General features: G+C 49.5%; 1 non-coding gene across 1 annotated transcript; it reads left to right on the top strand.

Moving 5' to 3' along the window:
- Nucleotides 1–1,198: 1,198 nt before the first annotated feature.
- Trnas-cga (transfer RNA serine (anticodon CGA)) lies at nt 1,199–1,273 on the top strand. The gene has a single exon. It is a non-coding gene; the product is annotated as a tRNA-Ser (tRNA).
- Nucleotides 1,274–2,364: the final 1,091 nt, after the last annotated feature.

The raw sequence follows: 2,364 nt of genomic DNA, 5'->3' as shown, positions 1-2,364 counted from the left end.
GAATTCGCAGGGCCATTTCATGGATCCCAGTGACTCATCCTGATCTAGTCTAGGTCGGGATACCCTTACATATCCCTCTTGATGAAGACCACTCACCACTTCTGCTGAGACCACCAAAATTTTTCAGCATCTTTTTGCTGTCTAGGGCCTACCCAAAATTATCGTTACAGGTAATGGTCCACAGTCTACTTCGGCAGAGTTTAAGCAATTCCCTGCTGATAATGGCATTTCCTTGATCCACACTGCACCATTTCACCCTGCATCAAACACCTGGGCAGAACATTTTGTGCAGACGTTCAAGACCCAACAAGATAAGCTGCTGAGCCATTAGCCGCTGGAGGAGGTTGTGCTTCTTTTTTTGGGCTACATACCATGCCACATGACTTTCTGGTAAAAGAGCAGCAGAGATACTTCCTGTTCGACCATTCTTCTCTCCCTTATCTGTCCTTGTTCCCGAGGCTTCTCACTCTTCTGCTTGCATTGCACTCCTTCCATGTCAAGTAGGAAGTCTGGTCGTGCATCTTCTCTCATCCACAGGCGCGCTGGGCGCCTGCCGTCATCACCAAGCCCTGCGGCTGGACGATGGCATCTCTCCGGTGGGCCGATGGTTCCACCACCCGCCGGCGCCTCAACCAGCTCGGTCCCCAGATGGTGGACCACGATGCCACAGGGGAGCTGCCAGTGCCTGTCGACAGCCGCCCTGTGACGAAACCTCCACCTCAGCCACTGCCTCGGCCACCAGCTGCCCCCGCTGCGTCGTCGCCTCCAGGCCCTCACGGCCACGAAACTATCCATGTTGACCAGTACACCCCCGCTTGTGGTGCTGTGCATTCCTTTCCCAGGGGGAGAAATGTCGTAGTGGCCCCTTATCAGTTAGAGGGCCCACACAACAGACAAGCAAGTTTGGCTGCCGACCTCCGTTCAAGAGCTCAGATCCAAACATTGCGGCAATATGAATTAAATTTTCACTCTGCAGCGAAGTGTGCGCTGATTTGAAACTTCCTGGCAGATTAAAACTGTGTGCCGGGCCGAGACTCGAACTCGGGACCTTTGCCTTTCACGTGCAAGTGCTCCACCACCCGAGCTACCCAAGCACGACTCACCCCCCTCCTCACAGCTTTGCTTCTGCCAGTACCTCGGGGGAGGTAGGAGACGAGGTACTGGCAGAAGTAAAGCTGTGAGGACGGGGCGTGAGTCGTGCTTGGGTAGCTCAGTTGGTAGAGCACTTGCCCGCGAAAGGCAAAGGTCCCGAGTTCGAGTCTCGGCCCGGCACACAGTTTTAATCTGCCAGGAAGTTTCATATCAGCACACACTCCGCTGCAGAGCGAAAATCTCATTCTGGAATCATCCCCCAGGCTGTGGCTAAGCCATGTCCCCGCAATATCCTTTCTTTCAGGAGTGCTAGTTCTGCAAGGTTCGCAGGAGAGCTTCTGTAAAGTTTGGAAGGTAGGAGACGAGGTACTGGCAGAAGTAAAGCTGTGAGGGCGGGGCGTGAGTCGTGCTTGGGTAGCTCAGTTGGTAGAGCACTTGCTCGCGAAAGGCATAGGTCCCGTGTTCGAGTCCCGGCCCGGCACACAGTTTTAGTCTGCCAGGAAGTTTCATTGCGGCAATACTTCACGAAAAGCCATGTGGCAGAGATCCACCAATTGGAACTAACGTGACTAAGTGTAGCACTCCACAGAATCGTGTTATAATCATCTCGGAAGAATGAGACTGGCCGTGTGTACCTGTAGCTAGGACAGCTCCGTCCAATACCTATGCTGGCTCAAGTCCAGTAGACACTCGCTGTATTATTTCTGTAGGAATTTGTATTTTGTTGGACGTAACGCCACTCTGGAATTGTGTAGCGTAGTAACTTTGGTTTTTCTTTTCTTTGTCTTGTAAATTTTACTTGGATTTTGCCACCATAAGAATTATTATGTTTCTTATTGTTCTTGAGTTTGGAAATTAGTGCATGCCAAGAAGGCGTTTTAGTTAAATAAAGTGTGTTCATCCTTAATCATTAGTTATCTCCTGCCAACCGCACGACACTACAAGTTCTTGATTTTAACACAGGTTAGTCCTATGTCTGGTAGTTGTTCCATGTTCAATAGGGACTGTCTGCATCTCTTTTTCGCTTTAGTCACTGCTGCACTGTTTTTTAGTGAGGGATCAGTTTTTGATTCCTAATTCCATTCCTTCGATTTTATAGACTCGACATTCATCACTGACGATGGTTTTACCAAATGAAGAAGTCTGAGGACTTTGCCTAGCCACGCCAACTGTTATTCTACGGCTTTCTGTAACAGCTCCCTATATGATCTGGCATCGCATATTTTTGTGTGAAATTATAAATTTCTATCATTATATACGAATAGGCTCATT

The sequence above is a fragment of the Schistocerca serialis genome, chromosome 4 (assembly GCF_023864345.2).
Source record: "Schistocerca serialis cubense isolate TAMUIC-IGC-003099 chromosome 4, iqSchSeri2.2, whole genome shotgun sequence".
NCBI classification, from domain to species: Eukaryota; Metazoa; Arthropoda; class Insecta; order Orthoptera; family Acrididae; genus Schistocerca; species Schistocerca serialis.
The sequence above is the reverse complement of the archived record's forward strand: the minus strand, read 5'-3'. Positions and strand labels throughout refer to the sequence as shown.